General features: G+C 41.1%; 1 long non-coding RNA gene across 1 annotated transcript; it reads right to left on the minus strand.

Annotated features, from left to right (window-relative positions):
• Positions 1-2,176: 2,176 nt before the first annotated feature.
• LOC120638424 lies at positions 2,177-16,392 on the minus strand. Its single transcript, XR_005660082.1, has 3 exons — positions 16,283-16,392; positions 15,695-15,760; positions 2,177-2,406 (listed from the first exon to the last, which is right to left on the minus strand). It is a non-coding gene; the product is annotated as an uncharacterized LOC120638424 (long non-coding RNA).
• Positions 16,393-20,940: the final 4,548 nt, after the last annotated feature.

Consider the following 20,940-nt stretch of genomic DNA (forward strand, 5'->3'; position numbering starts at 1 on the left):
TCTGAAAGTAAGGAGAAGATACAAGATTATAGAAGAGAATTGTTAGGGCTAGTGAGGGAGATTTGGGGGTCATTCATTCAATCATATTTATTGAGCACTTATGTGCAGAGCACTGTATTAAGCTCTTGGAATGTAGAATTCAGCAACAGATAGAGACAATCCCTGCCCAACAACAGGCTCACAGTCTAAATGGGAAGACAGACAACAAAACAGGTGTCAGTAGTCAGGCATCAATACCATCAAGAAAAATAGAATCATAGATATATACACATCATTAATAAAATAGAGTAATAAATAATACATACAAATATGCACAAGTGCTGTGGGGAGGGGAAGGGAAGGGGGAGGAGCAGAGGGAGGGAGTAGGGGGAATGGGGAGGGGAGGAGGGACACAGGGAAAGAGAGGGCTCAGTATGGGAAGGCTTGCTGGAGGAGGTGAGCACTCAGTAGGGCTTTGAAGAGGGGAAGAGAGTTAGTTTGGTGGATGTGAGGAGGAAGGGCATTCCAGGTCAGTGGTAGGACGTGGGCCAGGGGTCGACGGCAATAGATCATCACAGAATGCCCAGTGTAGTGGATAGAGCACAGGCCTAAGAGTCAGAAGGTCATGGATTCACTTGTCTGCTGTGTGATCTTGGGTAAGTCTTTTCTCTTCTCTGGGCCTCAGTTGGTTCATCTCAGTGCAGTGCCTCAAATCCATGGTGGTCCACCAACCACATTCCATACCTCCATAATTCCTATTATCACACCTTAAGGGTGGAGGGATTGCCTTCTGTTGCCCCTGGCCAAGGGATAGGAACCGTCCTCTGCCCCGACCTCTGGAATTGTTTTCCTCGTTCCCATGGCAAGCCAGGAGGTTATCAGTCTATATGGTCAGGGGAGGGACAGCACCAGAAGGCATGGTTTCCACTGCCACCTCACAACCACGTGACCCGGAGTCATTTGTGTAGAGGTGGTAGTTGAAGCTGTGAGAGCAGATGACTAAAAGCCCAACCAATAATCAGAATCCCTAAATTTATAACATTTAATGTCATTAAAAAGGGTTGTCTGACCACTGTCAAGGCATGTCCTAATAGTAAATACATTATACCTTAAAATTAAGCACCCAGTAAACATTGATAGTCTCCACACTTCAGTCATTCTTGTTATGCAGACAAGAATTTAACTCTAGAAGATCTATTTCCTCAAGGACAGAAGTGCCAAAGTTAAAAAGCAACAACAGGAAAGATTATTAGTTTATAATTAGGGATTTCTAATCACCTGATTAAAATTTAAATCCTCTCAGATCCTACCTGATGGTTCCCATCAACAAATAATGACCACAAGTAGACGACACTAATCAGAGGTCTTCCTGGCGATGAACATAATCTGGAGTTACTAGTCTTTTCCGGTCACTAATAACGAGGCACTATCCAGTATGAAGTTACAGTGCCTTCATCTTCAATGTCATGGGCGTTATTAACCCTGACAGAATGGTCATTGACTCATAATATGCCTTGTAACTCTTGAATAACCTGAAATTAGTGTGTCTGCTGGTCTGACAGGTTATGTTTGGAATTACATTAGAGGAGAAATCCATAGGTCACTGTGAGTTTACAGGGTCTGAATTCCGAAAGTAGCAAGTGGATTACCCCAACTAAATCTAGGTTCAAGACAGTAGCGAGGACCATCTGTTTGTGTTTTGATACTGACTGCACAAAAATATAGGACAAACATATTGGCCAGTAAAGCCATGCTTCAGCTGCGGGTGAATAACCGTCTCTTCGAAAAGGGCTTCTTTTATAAGCGAAGCTACTGGTTTACATGTATTCATGGATTTAGCCCAATCTACCCCACCAAAACAACATATATTTGAAGCGAAATGTGTTATGCAAATTCCCAAGGGACTTGTAGTATTCACAATCTGTCAACTTTTTGCTATACTCCCTGCTTACACAGCATAAGCAGTTTAAAAAAATAGCTATGCATAAAGTAAAGAGGTGTTTTTGTCAGAAGCAATTTTAGAAGCTATTCACACAAAACTGAAATGAAAAAGATAACTACTTTGGCTTTATAAAATTCTAAAACAAGAACATTTAATTAGCCAGTGAATTAATCATGATCTGATTACCCTAAAGACCCATAAACTTAGTTCAAAGCAATGACAAATGCAGAGAAACATTTTTATTAGGAAGTAAAGGAAGGAAGTAAAATCAAAGTCTCAGTGTTTCCCAATCCTACTTTACAAGCCATTAGCTAACTTGCACATCAATTCTCCTAAAATGCAAGGAGTCAGACGTACAGCCATAAGGCTGCTGGTTAGAATTCATTTTGTTCATTTGCATATCCATCTCTTCTCACCTTTATTCTCATTTTCTCCATGTAGGCAGTTGCCACAGCTCTGTTGAACTTTTTGCTGGGAACACCCTCCTGAAAATTATCATAAATATTAATAATAATGATAATGCTGGTATTTGTTAAGCACTTACTATGTGCCAAGCACTGTTCTCAGCACTGGGGTAATCAGGTTGTCCCACGTGGGGCTCACTGTCTTAATCCCCATTTTATAGATGAGGTAACTGAGGCACAGAGAAGTTAAGTGACATGTCCAAAGTCACACAGTTGACAAGTGGCAGAGCCGATATTAATTATGAAGCCAGCCCAGTGATATGCAGGAGCAGCATGGCATAGTGGATAGATCATGGGTTTGGGAGTTAGAAGGTCATGGGTTCTAATCCTGGCTCCACCATGTGCCTGATTTGTGACCTTGGGCAAGTCACTGCACTCGTCTAGGACTCAGCTCATCTATAAAATGGAGACAGGGATTGTGTCCAAACATATTTGCTTGTATCCACCCCAGTGCTCAGTAAAGTACCTGGCACATAGGAATTGTATTAAATGCATACTGCCTAAATAACATAACTATGACAACTTTAAGCACTGTATGGTCAATGAAAATAATTGTTGTGTACACATCAGTAGTATTTGAGCAACTACTCTGAGAAGAGCACTCTATAAAGTGGTTGGGAGAGTACAATAGAATTGACAGACACAATCCCAGTCCTCAAACAGTTCACAATCTACAATTGTACATACTAATTATTTTTACACCCCAGTTTATCTTCACACTTCCCAAGTTCATCTTCCAACTTTACCTCTTTACCACCTCCCACTCCCAACCTGTTTCCCATGCCATTCCACCTGCCTGAAACCCCTTCCCCTTTCAAGTCAGCCAGACCACAACTCTACCAATTTTCAAAGCTCTCCTAAAATCCCCTCCTTCTACAGAAATCTCTCCTTCATTAAGTCCCCAAACCCTAACTATACTCGACAACCACTCTTAGCACTCTCCCGCTCTAGACTGTAAAGCTCATCAGTCATTCACATTTATTAAGCACTGTACTAAGCACTGCAAGAGTTTGTGCTCTGCCCACAGCCAGCTTGGAGCGAGTCTATTAATTTTATTCTCCTAAGCACCTAATTCAGTGCTCCACACATAGTAAGCATTCAATAAATACCATTAATTGGTTGATCATTGTATTTACATGCATTCTGAGTTCTTATGTGGCTGTGTATTCAATTAACCCGAGTCATCTATTTCATCCTTACACTAATCATACACTGCTTCTTCCTCCTGCTCTCACTGCTCTTACTGTCTCCTCCCTTAGATTGTAAGCTTCCTGATGTTAGGGAGCATGTCTTTTGCTTTTATTATACTCTTCCAAATGCTTTAGTCAACTGGTTTGCCCAGAACAGGTGCTCAATAAATATTACTAATTCACTGTAACAAAACTAAAGCTTTTCATTGACCTCATTGAAGTTTAAAGTTGTCACTAAATTCTGCTGTTTAGGCAGTATGCTATCCATGACAGATGGACAAAGGAGAAAGCAATCAAGAAGGCCATTATGTCCTGAAAGAATGACAAGGTAATGCCATCACAGAATCACACTTCAATCTATCAACAAATCAAATCTATTCAGCACTTATTGTATGCAGAACACTGTATTAAGCACTTGGGAGAGAACAATATTACAGAGTTGGGGGAGACATTCTCTTTCTGACTGCTAGGGTGAGTATAATATAATGGCAGTGGTAGATATTCATTCATTCATTCAATAGTATTTATTGAGTGCTTACTATGTGCAGAGCACTGTACTAAGCGCTTGGGATGAACATTCATTCATTCATTCAATAGTATTTATTGAGCGCTTACTATGTGCAGAGCACTGTACTAAGCGCTTGGGATGAACAAGTCGGCAACAGATAGAGACAGTCCCTACCATTTGACGGGCTTACAGTCTAATCGGGGGAGACGGACAGACAAGAACAATGGCAATAAATAGAGTCAAGGGGAAGAACATCTCGTAAAAACAATGGCAACTAAATAGAATCAAGGCAATGTACAATTCATTAACAAAATAAATAGGCTAACGAAAATATATACAGTTGAGCGGACGAGTACAGTGCTGTGGGGATGGGAAGGGAGAGGTGGAGGAGCAGAGGGAAAAGGGGAAAATGAGGGTTTAGCTGCAGAGAGGTAAAGGGGGGATGGCAGAGGGAGTAGAGGGAGAAGAGGAGCTCAGTCTGGGAACGCCTCTTGGAGGAGGTGAGTTTTAAGTAGGGTTTTGAAGAGGGGAAGAGAATCAGTTTGGCGGAGGTGAGGAGGGAGGGCGTTCCAGGACCGCGGGAGGACGTGACCCAGGGGTCGACGGCGGGATAGGCGAGACCGAGGGACGGTGAGGAGGTGGGCGGCAGAGGAGCGGAGCGTGCGGGGTGGGTGGTAGAAAGAGAGAAGGGAGGAGAGGTAGGAAGGGGCAAGGTGATGGAGAGCCTTGAAGCCTAGAGTGAGGAGTTTTTGTTTGGAGCGGAGGTTGATAGGCAACCACTGGAGTTGTTTAAGAAGGGGAGTGACATGCCCAGATCGTTTCTGCAGGAAGATGAGCCGGGCAGCGGAGTGAAGAATAGACTGGAGCGGGGCGAGAGAGGAGGAAGGGAGGTCAGAGAGAAGGCTGACACAGTAGTCTAGCCGGGATATAACGAGAGCCTGTAGCAGTAAGGTAGCCGTTTGGGTGGAGAGGAAAGGGCGGATCTTGGCGATATTGTAGAGGTGAAACCGGCAGGTCTTGGTAACGGATAGGATGTGTGGGGTGAACGAGAGAGACGAGTCAAGGATGACACCGAGATGGCGGGCCTGAGAGACAGGAAGGATGGTCGTGCCATCCACGGTTATAGAGAAGTCTGGGAGAGGACCGGGTTTGGGAGGGAAGATGAGGAGCTCAGTCTTGCTCATGTTGAGTTTTAGGTGGTGGGCCGACATCCAGGTGGAGACATCCTGGAGGCAGGAGGAGATATGATCCCTTCCCACAAGGAATGTATATTCTAGTGGATTGTAACTTCACACCAAACTGCAACAGCAGCAAATAGGCAAGCTTTCTGGATGGTATCTGGAAAGAGGATCCTCAAACTGAGCAGTGGCTTCAGAAAGATCAGAAAAATCAAGAGACATATTGAAAACAGCAACAGACAAAATAGAGATTGATTTTCACAGGGAAGGTGAAGAAGAAATGAGAGTAACAATGTTTTCAGGATATTCTATTTGGACTACAATTTCATTTTTCCAAAGAAGCTGAGTGCCAGAAAGGATAAGTGACTTGCCCCAAGTCACACAGATATTCTGCATATGTCCCCTACTACTCAAAAACCTCCAGTGGTTTCCCAGCCATCGTTGCATCAATCATAAAATCCTTACCATAGTCTTTAGGACAGCCAAACAGCTATCTCCTTCCTACCTAAGCTTGCTAATTTCCTATTTTAACCCATCTGTAACACTTTTCTCCTCTAACACCATTCTACTCACTGTAAATCAATCTTGTCTCTCTCAATAAATTTTATTCATTGAGTGCTTACTGTGTGCAGAGCAGTGTACTAAGCACTTGAGAAAGTACAAAATAGCAACATAACCAAGTTGACAGACACATTCTCTGCCCACAACAAGCTTAGAGTCTAGAGGGGGAGACAGACATTAATATACATAAATTATGGATATGTGCATAAGTGCTGTGGGACTGAGGAAGGAATGATTTAAAGAAGAATGGAGTGGGAAAAGAGGAAATGAGGGGTTAGGGAAGGCCACTTGGAGGAGATACACCTTCAATAAGGTTTTGAAGCAAGTAGGGAGCTGAGTAATTGTTTGTCAGCTATGAAGAGGGAAGGTGTTCCAGACCAGAGTCAGGACATAGGCAAAGGGTTGGTGACAAGATTGATGAGATAGAGGTACAGAGAGTGGGTTGGCAACAGAGGAGTGAAGTTTGTGGGCTGGGTTGTAGTAGGAGAGCAGCGAGGTAAGGTAGAATAATAATAATAATTATGGCATTTGGTAAGCGGTTACTATGTGCCAGGCACTGTACTAAGTGCTGGGGTGGATACAAGCAAATCGGACACAGTCTGTGTCCCGCATGAGCCTCACAGTCTTATTTCCCATTTTACAGATGAGGTAATTGAGGCATAGAGAAGTGAACTGACTTGCCTAAGGTCACACAGCAGACAGGTGGTGAAGCCAAAATTAGAACCCATGAACTCCTGACTCTCAGGCTCATGCTGTATCCACTATGCCATGCTGCTCTCTTAAGGGAGCAACGTAATTGAATGTTTTAAAGTCAATGGTAAGGAGTTTCTGTTTGATGGGGAGGTGGATGGGCAACCACTGGAGGTACTTGAGGAGTGAGGAAACTTCTCACTCTGTCAGTGAGGATTGAATGCTTTAAGAAAAATGATCCAGGCAGCAGAATGAAGTATGAACTGGAGTCGAGAGAGACAGGAGGCAGGGAGGTCAGATACAGTAATCAAGGCACAATAGAATAAGAGCTTGGATTAAAAGGGTAGCAGTTTGGATAGAGAGGAAAGTGGATTTTAATGAAGTCGTGAGGTTGAACTGACAGGACAGTGGTAGATTGAATAGGCAGGTTGAATGAGATGAGTCAAGGATAACTCTAAGGTTATAGGTTTGTGAGACAGGAAGGATGATGGTGCTTGCTGTCTACAGTGATGAGAAAGTCCAGGGGAGGTGAGGGTTTGGATGGGAAGAAATGGAATTCTGCTTTGGACACATTTAGTTTGAGGTGTTGGTGGGACATCCAAGTAGAGATGTCTTGAAGGCAGAAGGAAATGCGAGACTGCAGAGAGGGAGAGAGATCAGGGCTGGAGATATAGATTTGGGAATCATCCTTGTAGGGATGGTAGCTGAAGCCATGGGAGTAAATGAGTTCTCCAAGGGAGTGTGGGTAAGTGGAGAATAGAAGAGGACCCAGAATGAACCCTGAGACTCCCATAGTTAGGGGGTGGGGGGCAGAGGAGGAGAACAGCAAAGAGACTGCTAACTCCTTGTTCTCATTCTTCCACGGCTCTGGAACTCGCTCTTCCATATACCAAAGCCTACTACTCTCCCCTTCTTCCATGCTTTACTAAAATCATCTCTCTTCCAAGAAGCCTTCTCTTTTTTCCCCAACCTATTTTCCTTCCCTAGTGTGTCATATATGCACTTGGGTCTGTACCCATTAAGCACTTTGATAATAAATAATTATGGTATTTGTTAAGCACTTACTATGTGCCAAGCACTGTTTTAAATGCTGAGGGAGAAACAAGCTAATCAGATTGGACACAGTCCCTGTCCCACATGGGGCTCAGAGTCTTAATCCCCATTTTACAGATGAGGTCAATGAGGCCCAGAGAAGTTAAGTGAATAGCCCAAGGTCACACAGTAGACATGCGGCGGAGATGGGATTAGAGCCCAGGTTCTTCCGACTCCCAGGCCTATGCTTTATCCACTAAGCCACGCTGATTTATGTATATATCCTCATCCTCTACTATTTCCTCTTATTGTGATTTATTTTAATGTTCATCCCCTCCTCTAAACTGTAAGATCCTTGTTGGCAGAGATTGTGTCTACTAATCTGTACTTTCCCCAGCACTTAGTACAGTGGTTTACACACAGGATGTAGATCAGTAGCAGAACGTATGCTTCACATGTATGAGGGCCCGAGTTCAATCCCCAGCATCTCCAAATTTTAAAAAAGCAGCATGGCTTAGTGGAAAGAACAAGGTCTTGTGAGTCAAAGGATGTAGGTTCTAATCCTGGCTCTCCACTTGTCTGCTGTGTGACCTCGGGCAAGCCACTTAACTTCTCTTTGCCTCATTTCCCTCATCTGTAAAATGGGGATTAAGACTGTGACCCCCACGTGGGACAATCTGATTACCTTGTATCTACCCTAGCACTTTCTCACTATTGGCTTCAAAGCTCTCCATCACCTTGCCCTTCTTACCTCACCTCCCTTCTCTCCTACAGCCCAGCCCGCACACTCTCCTCCTCTGCCCCTAACCTCCTCACTGTGCCTTGTTCTCGCCTATCCCGCCATCAACCCCTGGCCCATGTCTTAACACTGACCTGGAATGCCCTCCCGCCTCAAATTTGCCAAACTAGCACACTTCCCCATTTCAAAGCCCTACTGAAAGCTCACCTCCTCCAGGAGGCCTTCCCAGACTAAGCTTCTCCTTTCCTCTGCTCCCCCTCCCCATAGCTCCTACTTCTCCCTTTGCTCTACTCTCTCCCTGCCCCACAGCACTTGTGTATATATGTACACATAAATATAATTCTATTTGTTATTAATAATGTGTACATATCTTTAATTTTTTTATTTATAAAGATGCTAGACGCTTGTTTACTTGTTTTGCAGCCTGTCTCCCCACTTCTAGACTGTGAGCCTGTTGTGCGCAGGGATTGCCTCTTGCTGAATTGTATTTCCCAAGCACTTAGTACAGTACTCTGCACACAGGAAGCAGTCAAATACAATTGAATAAATGAACAGTGGTTGGTACATAGTAAGTGCTTAAATGCCAAAAGTATTACCTCACTCTCAAACAATGGTATTTTTTGAGCATTTACAGTGTACAAACTACTATACTAAGAGCTGCGGAAAGTAAAAGTTGGTATCCATGATCTCCACCCATAAAGAGTTTACTGTTTAGAGGGGACAAACATTTAAATAAATTACAGTGAAAGGAAATAGTAGAGGATGAGGATATGTACATAAATGCTTAGGCTATCAAAGTGTTTATGGGGTATCCAGCCAAGTGTGTAAACCATGCAGAGAGGAGAGTAAGACAAGGGAAATGAGGGCTTAGTCAGGAAAGATGTCTGGTAGGGCAAGTGATTTGGGGAGAATTTTGAGGGTAGGGAGAATGGTGGACTGACATATTCGAAGGGAAAGGTAGTTCCAGGCTGATGAGGACATGGGTAGGAGTTTGGTGAAGAATAGATGAGATTGAGGTACAGATACCAGATTGGTTTTAGAGGAGTGATGTGTATAGATTAGATTAGTAGTAGGAGATCAGAGAGGAAAGATAAGAGGGGGAAATCTGATTGAGGGTTTTAATGTCAATAGTAAGTAGTTCCTATTTCCTGCAGAGGTGGATGGGCATCCACTGGAGATTTTTGAGGGGCCATGACATATGGCTTGAATGTTTTTTTCTGAAACGATCCAGACAGCAGAGTATATTTTCTCTCAATGCAAAGAAACATATTATTCTAAGCATTATTATTTCTAACAACTAAAGCCATCCACCTGCCACCTAACCTCTCCGCTCCAAGTCAGACAATCCCAGGTTCCTTAGAACTCTCCTCATGTCTTTTTGCCATTCCTTCAATCATATTTATTACTCTCTATGGGATTTAAGGTGTCTCTCACATCTTATTAAGTGCTTAGTATACACCAAGCACTGTGTAAAGCACAATGATAGAAATAAGATAATCAGATCGGAAAGAGACACTGCCTCCCATGGTGCTCACAATCTAAATGGCAGAGAGAACATGTATTTTATCCCCATTTTTGCCTTGTCTTATGCTGTCGAGTCATTTCCGACCCATAGCAATTCCATGGACACATCTCTTCCAGAATGCCCCACCTCAATCTGCAATTGTTCTGATAGTGTAACCATGGAGGTTTTCTTGGTAAAAATACAGAAGTGGTTTACCATTGCTACCTTTCACGCATTAAACTAGTAAACTAGAGCCTCCACCCTTGATTCTCTCCCACGCAGCTGCTGCTCAGCACAGGTCAGTTCTTACTTGTAGCAGGTTGCTTTTCACTTGCTAGCCACTGCCCAAGCTAAAAATTGAATAGGTATGTCTCTACTTGACTCTCCCTCCTGTAGTAAAGACTGGTAAAGTCTTTGAGTAAACTTTCCAGGTGCAATCCTGAGAGGGGAATCTCCATTTTACAGGTGAGGTGAGGAAATTAAGGTAAAGAGAAGTTAAGTGATTAGTTCAAGGTCAACCAGGAGGCAAAGGGTAGAGGCAAGACTAGAACCCAAGTCTCCTAACACCTGCTTTTGTTTTTTTCCATTGGGCCAAACTGCCTCTCACATAGTTCACACCCATCTCAAAATCTGTAGAACAAAGAGATGGATCCTATGACCCAGGAAAGGCTTGTCCATGCTGAGCAAAACCCAAACACAAATAACACTTGAAATTGTAGATAAAATAGTTAAAGCCAAGCCATCCAAGAAACCTTCCTTAATGATCACACCATCATGGTGAAAAGATTTCAGCGAATGAAGAAATGGAGAAGGGAAAGATAGGAGGCAACAAGGTCAGCCTCATGGCATTTATATACATAGCAACATACTCTGCCACTTCCCTTGTCTCCAATTTGTTTTAATAACTTTCTCCCCCCTATCAATAGTATTTATTGAGCTCTTATGGGCAGGACACTCTACTAAACTCTTGGCAGAGTACAGTTTAACAGAATCAACAGGCACATTCCCTGCCCATAATGAGTTTATAGTCTAGCAGCAGGGCAGACAGACCTTAATAATAGGCAGTAAGCTCCTTGTGCACAGAAATCATTTCTATCACAACAATTGTAATTATATTCTCACAAATGCTTAGAACAGTGCTCTGCACACAGTAATCAATCAATGGCATTTATTGAGTGCTAACTGTATGCAGAGAACTGTATTAAGAATTTGGGAGAATACAGTATAATAGCAAAATAGACACTTTCCCTGCCCAGAACTACAAAGACAATGAGAGCAGTTCTTTCAATAAATACATTGATTAAGTTCTAATGTGTACAAGGGCTGAGATTGTATCTACTTATTTTATTGTGCTCTTCCAAACACTTAATACAGTCCCCTCTAGACTGTAAGCTCATTGTGGGCAGGGAATGTGTCTGTTTACTCATATTGTAGTCTCCCAAGCACTTAGTACAGTGCTCTGCACACACTAAGTGCTCAATAAATATGATTGAATAAAAGCTCTCAATAAATACCATTGATTCAGCTGGTTTGCCCCGTGTCTGGCAATGATACAGCAACAGAGGCTTTTATGTTGGGTATTTCCATTTTAAATGCCCAGCCTCCCTGCCACTAAATGCTACAGTTCAGACATAGCACCCGTTTATAGGGACCTGTGAAGGGGGCCAAATGATTTGGGAGCTCTGGAAGAAGATAAAAGTTCGAGGTTCTAGAGATTTCTACTTCAAAACTCTAAATGAACCCCATAAGATTCTAAGCTCCTAATAGCCTTATAAGCTCCATGAGGGTGAATATCTAGTTTACCAATTCTATTGAATTGCACTCCCAAGCACTTAATACAGTGTTTTGCACACAGTAAGCTCTCAATAAGTACCTCTGATTGATTGCTTAATGTATCATAGACCTTTTACTTCCATAGCCGTGAATAGAGCACAGACCTGGGAATTAGAAGGACTGGGTTCTGATTCCAGCTCTGTCACCTGTCTGCTGTGTGGACAACAAGCTGCAAAGGAACCTGAAACACTATTCCTCTTGCCAAAGTTCCCTACTGATCTTTATATTTTCTTTATGTTGTCTTAGTATTTTCTTTCATCAAGCTTTATGTGCGTCTCACTAGTCTCCTACTTCTTTCTGATTAGATTTCTGGGTTACTTGAAAGCCAGAGACCACAACTAATTTCCATCTCTGTACTCTTTCCCAGGGTTTTACACACAATTAGCACTTAATACTGTTACTACTCTGGTCACCCACTGGTGTTTCTAAGCAGCTGGCTTAGTGGAAAGAGCACAGGCTTGGGAGTCAGAGGATGTGGGTTCTGATCCTGACTTTGCCACTTGTCTGCTTTGTGACCTTCGGCAAGCCACTTATCTTTTCTGGACCTCAGTTACCTCATTTATAAAATGGGGATTAAGACTGCGAGCCCCATGTGGGACAACCAGATTACCTCGTATCTACCCCAGAATTTAGAACAGTGCTTGGGTCATAGTAAGCACTGAACAAATACAAATATTATTATTATTACTACAGGGTAAAACCTCCATCAGAAAGGAGGCAGGAGTTACAAAAGTAGATTAAGCCCAAACCAGTTTAGCTTCATGTTAGTTCCAGCTAAATCATTTTTTTCTGGTTAAATTTTTTTATTCCCTATGGATTCAAATTGTCAGCTCTCTTAGAATGAAAGGCATGTGCTCTTGCAGAAACTCACTCGACAGAAAACTTGTGACATCATTTTTACAAGTTAACTGATGTCAAGTATACACCATGATACTACATTGCCTTGTATTCCAGATGGTTGGATGCTGTGGAAAGGATGGTCCCTAATTATTTAATGGTGTCCAATCTACAAATATAAGAAAATATCTAAACTGACACAACTTCTGGTAATCATTGGTAAAATGAGAATTAAATATCTGTTCTCCCTTACCCTTAGATCATAAGTCCCATGTGGGACAGGAACTGCCTAATTTGATCACACTGTATCTACTGCAATACTGAAAGCAGGGCTGGATACTTAGCAAGTGCTTGACTCCCACAGCTATCACTGTTATCTTCTGCTCTTCCTTGATTATCCCAGATAAATAGGGAAATTGAATCACAGTCTCTGAGATCGCATATATTCTGCAGGAGTTCAAAGAGAAGAACTTCCCCAGTTTGCCAGAAGGTAGTGTGTGATATGCAGGACATTTGAAAATGTTGTTTCTAATGCATGTGGACTTTCAAAACGGCACATACAAAGCAGACTTCAGACATTCCACTGCCCTGAGGGAGGGGAAAAAAACTGATAATTTATTTTAATATCTGTCTTCCCCTACAGACTGTCTGCTTCTTAATAATAATAATAATAATGTTGGTATTTGTTAAGCGCTTACTACATGCTGGGGTAGATACAGGGTAATCAGGTTGTCCCACGTGAGGCTCATCGTTAATCCCCATTTTACAGATGAGGTAACTGAGGCACAGAGAAGTTAAGAGACTTGCCCACAATCACACAGCTGACAAGTAGCAGAGCTGGGAGTCAAACCCATGACCTCTGACTCTGAAGCCCAGGCTCTTTCCACTGAGCCATGCTGTAGGTAGCAATCTCACCCACTGACTCTACTGTATTGTACTTTTCCAAGCATTTAGTAAAATGCTCTGCATGCAGTAAGCCTTCATATACCACTGATTGATTGATGGGGCAGTGTTTCCCTTAAAGGGGAGCAAACCCTCCCTTTCTGGTGCATGCAAGGAACTATTCATCCAGTGTCAACCTTAGCTGAGTAAATGCATCTATTTTCAAATCATTCCTTCTGTTATTTCATCAGCCTAGACCTGACCCACTACCCAGTTCTCTACTTGAATAAGCAAATGACAACAGGACTATTTTTAAAACTAGGTCAATCAAAAAGAGCTGCCCTTAGGAAAAAAAAAAAACCACCCACCGCCTCCATATCAAACTATGAAAATCAATAATGATGAATTGCAGTTATGCAGTAGCCTAAAAATATTGCTTGTATAAAGGAATTCATCAGAAAGCAGTGTCACCAAAATTGTCATACAAAAGGAAAGAAGTGATGTATACAGAGCCTCTAACTGTATTGTTAGCAGCAATGTATAATTAAATTAGCTTGGTAACAGATGGAAGGAATGTAAGTCAGTTTGTCACAGAAGGCAGGCATTTAAGCTAATGAGTAATCACAACAGCACAATGCAAACAGTTAATTGTTTGGGATAGAGGTCTGCTTATGCTATCCTTCAGTTGAATTAATGCTAATAGGGACATTTTATTTATTAAGATAATTTCTCTCTCTCTCTCTCTCTCCTTACATTTAGAGCAGTAGTCTTTTTTCTGTGCAAAGAAAAGAACTACAGATTTCAATAACTGTCAAAAATAAGAAAAAAGATTTGCATCAGGATTGTTTCTACCATGCAGGAAATTAACTTACATCATATTTTAATTTAGGAAACCAACACAACCTGGATGGAAGAGGATGTAGGCCAAAGTTTTATCCAAAATAACTGTCTTGAATGAATCAAATTACTGATTTTCATTAGAAGTAAAATATATAATACAACAGAATTAGGTAAGCAAAATAAATAGGTCTAAGGCTCTAGACTCCTTATGGGCAGGGAACTTGTCTACCAACTCTGTTATATTATTCTCTCTCAAGGGGTTAGGGCAGTTCTCTGCACACAGTAAACCCTCAATAAATACACTTGATTGATTGAGCCTACAGCAAACTGCATAACAGCAAAGCCTTGAGGGACAATTTTGATAACTCTGGGCTTCAGTTTCCAGATCTGAAAGTGATGATGGCATTTGTTAAGCGCTTACTATGTGCCAAGCACTGTTCTAAATGCTGAGGTAGATAAAAGATAATCAGGTTGTCCCATGTGGGGCTCACAGTCTTAATCCCCATTTTACAGATGAGGTAACTGAGGCCCAAAAAAGTGAAGTGACTTACCCAAAGTCACACAGCTGACAAGTGGCAGATCCGGATTAGAACTACGACCTCTGACAACCAAGCCTGTGCTCTTTCCACTAAGCCAGGCTAAATGGGGATGAGGATGATGACAACCCACGACATGGTTATGAAGCTAGATAAGGTGAAGAATGAATGCTGCAATGATTACACTTAGCATATTCAATTGAATCTCAAATTAAATTTTTCCAACAAACTTAATTATAATAATAATTACAGAATTTTTAAGTGCTTGATATGTGCCAAATGCTATACTAATCACTGAAGAAGATACAGAAGATAATCAGGTCTTCACAGGGCTTACAGTCTAAGTAGAAAGGAGAACAGGTATTGAATCCCCATTTTGCAGATAAGGGAACTGAAGCACAGAGAAGTGACTTTCCCAGTATCACACAGCAGTTAAGTGGTGGAGTGTGAGCCCATCACTGGGCAGGGATTTTCTCTATCTGTTGGTGAATTGTACATTCCAAGCACTTACTACAGTGCTCTGCAAATAGTAAGCACTCAATAAATACTATTGAATGAATGAATGAATGAGTTAGAATTAGAACCCAAGACCTCTTATTCCTGGGCTTGGGCTCTTACCACTAGGTGACACTGGTTCTTATTAGAAAAACTCTTATTTTAACAACTCTGACCTGTGTTTTCCCATCTGGCTTTCTGTCCTGAATTACAAACTTCCAGTTTTTCCATTTGGGCTTACTGGCTTTGAAGAATTCATTTTTCACCCTCAGAAATGTTCCATAAAATCACTTACAAGTAACCTGTTTTATAAAATTACTAGAGCAAGATTCTGGTCTCCATTGATGCAAAGATTTCCTTCCCACCCACACAGTCAAAAATGAACTGAAGATAAACCAGGGCTCATGGCTTTGTAAGTACAAAGGAAAAATAAAAGGCCAAAGTATTTGAACACAACAATTATCTTAATGAACTTTTCTCTCACCTTGGTGTTTTGGGGTCATGCTCTATGATTACTTGTCTTAGAACTGTAACACAGCAGCCAGCTCACCTACAGGCAACCAACATTTTAGTGAGCAGATGTGGTCTTTGAAATGTATTTTAGAGTGGGTGATCAGGGCAGGGCTGCTAACTACAGTCTGGATTACTCCAGCAAATTCAGCTGGGCCAATCAGGCCAAAACTGATTTTTTGTTGTTGTTGATATCAGTTATTTTACAAGTACACACCTTCCTGGTATTTCCTGTTGGATTTCAAGTTCTTTAATAAGCTTTGGATCATGATTCTGAGCCACAGAAATGGAGAATGCCTCATTCTCCACTGGACACTCAGTAAAAAAAATCAGACTTTCAGGACTACTGAAGGAGAAATCAGGAAAAGGTGCACAGCAACCAGACATTTCCAAACAATCAGGATTTGGACCCAAAAGTTTAGGAGAGAAGAAAATGTAAAAATCAAATCCAAATATCTACACACAACTAGATGTACAGGTTTGGGTGTACACTCAAACTATTAAAAGTACATAAGTAAACTTATTTTTCTGTACTGACAGAGTTCAGAGCATGTATACTCACAGTTTTCCACAAGGCCAGGTCCTTTAGCAAGAAACCAGCTTCCTAGCCTAACAGACAGACAGAGATACCCACAGAAACAACTACTAAAGCTTTCTTCTCTGAAATTTGAAAGCTCTGCCCAGCTTGTTGATTGATTCTCATTTTCAGGTGATTCTGGTACACCTAGGCTTCTGGGAAATGCATTTCTCAGAGGCAGCTTTTACTGCAAGAATACTCTTGTTTCCAAAAGGGGCTTGATTACTATCACACAAAAGCTCTCCAAACACCTTCTTCAACTGCATTCTATTCAATGACAAATAATACACAGAAAAAACACATTTTCATACAGCATAGTTTTAATATAATTTTAATCATTTTGGTATGGTTTGATTCATCTTTCCTAATCATTTACTTCCATTTTTTGCTTTTATTTCCACAGTACATGAAGAGGAGATGGAATCACATTAACTGGATAAAGCCCAGCAACATTTAATGATTGTCACTGGAAATTAGGAACACTTGTGCTGTGAACTATTTATTCACTTCCTGGTTGAAATATTCAGACATCTCAAAGCTCTGTAAGCTACATGGTCAAGAAAGGAAAATTAAACCCTGAGTTTTTTCAAACAATGGTTGTATCTATTTATACACAAACACAAAGGATGTGGAGAAAATGAAAGCTGCAGTGCTGTTAACTAATGTTGCCAGGTTCTCTCCTTTCCTATGTGTTTAACAGTTGATTGTCTTGAAACTTCTCAGCTATTTTAAAAACAGTACCAGCTAGCAGCTGGAAAAGTTAACTACTTCCCCTTGTTTACAAGATTGTTCAGAAGACACTTCACTTCCAAAAAATAGCCAAAACTTGGTAACAGAAGACATCCCACTTGGAAACTACCCAGAACACAACTAAAAAACAAACAAACAAAAAAAGCACCGTTGCCCAATTGATGAGTCCAGTTATCCCAGTGTTTGAATCCACTTTCAGATAATAGGCACTTGGGAAGAGCATGGATTCTTTCAACCCATTGGCTGATTTACAGTGTTGCAGCATTTGCGTGTGAAGTGTACATGGCCCTAGTGGTATGAAACAGTTAATTCTCAGTGACTGATATAGTACTGGGGTAAATTTAAGCACTTGAAAAAGTGGAATTTCCCAGAGTTTTTTTGTTTTTGTTTCTTTAACCTGAAAAGTAGTCTTCAACTCACAAACCCAAAATACAACAATACAACATACAACAATAAATATCTTAAATTTTTAAAAATCAAAGTTTATTCTTCAAAAACTAATATTCAATCTTCATTTTAAACTGTGGTTTCCTTACTTTTGGCATTTCTGGCATTTTTTAAATCCTTAGCTTTTTAAAGGCATTGCCTTCCCAGGGGCAAATCATGTGTAAAAATACTTAGGTGCCAGGGTGAATAACTTTTATCAAGTGGATGGATACCAAATTATTTTTTAAAGCGTTTTTTTAAAGCCGTTTAAAAGGAGATAAACCTGCATTTGCTAATCCAAAGTGAGAGCAAGAACAAAACTGTTTTCTTCATATTCTTCACCTCAGAATTAAAAGCAGTGAAATCTTTATATACTGTATATACCGAAGAGAGGCAGCATGGTCTAGTGACAAGATCATTAGTCAGGAGACTTGAGTTCTAACTGGGGCTCTGCCACTAGCCTGCTGTGTTAACTTCAGTAAGGTTTTGTTTTTAAAACTTCTATGCATCCAAGTTTCCTCATCTGTGAAATGGGAATACTGATATCTGTCACTCTCTACTCACAAAGGTATTGTGAGGATGAAATGTGATAACTCATGTGGAAGTATTTTGGAAAGCAAAAGTACTATACAAATTCAAGGTAAATAAATATTACCTAAGTCATTCAGGAGACTCTTTTTGTCTAACTATCCAAGGAATTACAACAATCTAAAAATGGCTTTAACATTAAATTGTTTTGTTTTCAGGGCTGGAAAATTTAAAAGAAAGCAATGTTAGGTTACTTGTGTTTATATTTTTTTGCAAATACAGTAGCAATTATGTAAATGTGGACTTACTGAGTAAACATGCCGACTCTAAAATTAAACTTCCATGATATTTTAATTTAATGAACTAATGCAGCTGTTTGTTTTATTTAGAGAAGCTAAACCCTTCCTCATTGTTCTCTAGCCCTACTTTGCCCCCAGTATTCTTTAGAATGAATTAGCTTCCACCTAATGGAAATTCCCTATTATTTCCTGCTCTCTTGATCTACTTTAAATTGGCAAACAACTCACCAGGGAGAGGCGTAGAAGTAAGATTTTTTAATAGGATAAGTATTATGTGAAAGAAGAAGTGTGGCCTGGGAGTCATAAGACCTGAATTCTAATCACAGCTCTGTCACTTGGCTGCTGAGTGACTTTAAGCAAGTCCCTTAATTCCTCTGTGCCTAACTTTCCTTATGTGTAAAATGGGAAGTCAGTGCCTGTCATCCAAACCTACTCAGATTATGAGTCCCATGTGGGACATGGACTGTGTCCAATCTGATTATTTTATATAATAATAATAATGGTATTTATTAATTAATACATTCAATTGTATTTATCAAGTGCTTACTGTGTACAGAGCACTGTACTAAGCACTCTGTTGCCAATTCAGCAACAGAGACAATCTCTACCCAAAAACAGGCTCACAGTCTAGAAGGGGGAGACAGACAACAAAACAAAGCAAGTAGGCAGGCATTTATAACATCAAAATGGATAAAGTTATAGAAAAAGAATTATGTGTAGAGATACATACACATCATTAATAAAATTAATAGAATAATGAATATGTACAAATATACAATAGTGTTGTGGGGCGGGGAAGGGGGTAGAGCAGAGGGAGGGAGTAGGGGCAATGGGGAGGGGAGCAGGAGTAAAGGAAAAGGGGGGCTCAGTCTGGGAAGGCTACCTGGAGGAGGTGAGCTCTCAGTAGGGCTTTGAAGGGGGAAGAGAACTAATTTGGAGGTTGTGAGGAGGGAGGGCATTCCAGGTCAGAGGTAGGACATGGGCCAGGGGTCGACAGCCAGGTGAGAATGAGGCACAATGAGAAGGTTAGCATCAGAGGAGTGGAGTGGGTGGGTGAGGCTGTAGAAGGAGAGAAGGAAGGTGAGGTAGGAGGAGACAAGGTGATGGAGAGCTTTGAAGCCAAAAGTGAAGAGTTTTTGCTTGATACAAAGGTTGATGGGCAATCACTGGAGATTTCTGAGGTGGGGGACATACCCAGAGCATTTCTGTAGAAAGATAATCCAGGCAGCAGAGTGAAATATAGACTGAAATAGAGACAGGAGGTTGGGAGATCAGAAAGGATGTTGATGCAGTCATCCAGTTGGGATAGGATGAGAGATTGTACCAACAAGGTAGCAATTTGGATGAAGAGTACAGGGTGGATCTTGGCGATGTTGTGAAGGGGTGACCAGCAGGTTTTGGTGAACTAGTTCATTGTAGATTTGGGTGTCATCTGCGTAGAGATGACAGTTGAAGCCATGGGAGCAATTGAGTTCACCAAGGGAGTGAGTATAGATGGAGAACTGGCCTTTGAGGAACCCCTACAGTTAGGGGATGGGAAGGAAGAGCCCATGAAGGAGATTGAGAATGAATGGCCAGATTACTATGTGCCAAGCACTGTCCTAAGCACCTGGGTAGATACGAGGTTGTCCTATATGGGACTCACAGTCTTAATCCCCCTTTTACAGATGAGGTAACTGAGGCACAAAGAAGTTATGTGACTTGCCCAAGGTCACACAGCAGACAAGTGGCGGAGCCGGAAGTAGAACCCACGACCTCTGACTCCCAAGCCTGTACTCTTGCCATTAGGCCACACTGCTTCCTGAAAGTAAATGGCTCTTGTAGAACATCATGATTAACAATGGAAGGTGTGCTAAAAATATCACTAAAGTGTGGTTTCCAGCCTTCAGTAAGGATGGAGTCTTTGCTATTCTTCACTGGTAGCCATTAATTTGGATTTAGCTTTCAGAGCCTCTTACTCTTTAGCCATGACAACCATGTCACACATGTTTCTTAGCTTTTTAGCAATCTGGATTTCATGGGATAGACTTCATAAATATCCTTTTCTCCAGGGATATTCATTCATTCAGTAGTATTTATTGAGCCCTTACTATGTGCAGAGCACTGTACTAAGCACTTGGAATGTACACTTCGGCAACAGATAGAGACAATCCCTGCCCAGTGATGGGTTTACAGTCTAATATGAAGACTGGCAAGGAATTGTTTATGCACTACTTATTTCCCTGTAAGTAACTTTTTGAGTTCAGAATCATTTAAATCAAACTAGTCCCATGTTTACTTGTCAGCATTCATAGTTTTTAAAGGTTACTTATGATGGCAGTCTAATACTATCTGGTTAACAGATTACACTGGTCACTTGGTGACCTCAGATGACCTATATGTTGTATACCAAGAAATGGTAGGTGAAAAATTTGCTTTTTTTTTTCAGTCATTTCATAAAAACAGAGTTTAGTCCGAACCACAAGGTACAGTTTCACCTCAAAGAGGGTGATACCCTCTTTATTGATTTATATTATTTTGGTGCACTGTCTATAGGATACCAGGTGGGAATGGGTTTTGAAACAATGAAATTTATGGATTGGTCTTCTCCTAAACAGAAAATCCCAAGAATATACCTAGAGAAGATAATGAGAATGTGGG

Source organism: Ornithorhynchus anatinus, chromosome 1, assembly GCF_004115215.2.
Source record: "Ornithorhynchus anatinus isolate Pmale09 chromosome 1, mOrnAna1.pri.v4, whole genome shotgun sequence".
Classification (NCBI taxonomy): Eukaryota; Metazoa; Chordata; class Mammalia; order Monotremata; family Ornithorhynchidae; genus Ornithorhynchus; species Ornithorhynchus anatinus.